We start from the raw sequence: 872 nt of genomic DNA on the forward strand, positions 1-872 counted from the left end.
TGAATGCAGTAATGGTACAAGATCTCCATCTGTGGGATATTTTATTAAGTGAAAAACAGGAAGTATAATATATGCAATGAGGTATATTCATTTATGCATTGAAAATTACAAGTGTTTCGACAACTGCCTTTTTAGAAGAGTGAAGAATCAATTAAAATATGGAGAGAATGTTTAAATGTTACATTATTCTTGAAAGAATAAGAACTTAATAATTAAATATTAATTTCCATAAACTCCATTGCAACATTAAATTTGAGATGGTATTTAGATCATTGAAAAGTGCTCAAACAGCAGGTGAACAAATTGAGGACAGGATTATATATAGCAAGGTTCATAGAATTTTATGGAAAAATGGGAAAAATATAACAAAGCAAAATAGACTAATCTGAGTAAAGTTTGGAATCAAGAAGTATTAATTAGCTTTTAAATAAATGATACATTTTCTTTACTTTCAGGTAACGGGTGTGGAGGCATCTTCATGGATTAGAATATAAAATAATATGTAGTTTTGCCAGCTGCTTCAGTATTTAAAATAAGAAGATCCAAGAATTTAAGTAGGGTTTTAAAAGAAATACATATTATATTGAGAAGTGAATTAAATACACATATTTACTATTTTATGCATATTGGGATTATTATATTACACATATTTACTATTTTATGCATATTGGGATTATTATAATGAAACAGATTTTTAATAAACATAACAGGAAATTCTCTTGCAATATACCTCAGTAGTCTCAATAAGCACTTTTCAAAACATTAATACTTCAGAAGCAGATATAAAATTTGTGCCATTTTAAAATATATTATCATGTGCTCGCTTCTGCAGTACATATACTAAAATATATTGGCTAGGTGGAAAACCAGAC

This window comes from Pteropus vampyrus, unplaced genomic scaffold, assembly GCF_000151845.1.
Source record: "Pteropus vampyrus isolate Shadow unplaced genomic scaffold, Pvam_2.0 Scaffold342, whole genome shotgun sequence".
Lineage (NCBI taxonomy): Eukaryota > Metazoa > Chordata > Mammalia > Chiroptera > Pteropodidae > Pteropus > Pteropus vampyrus.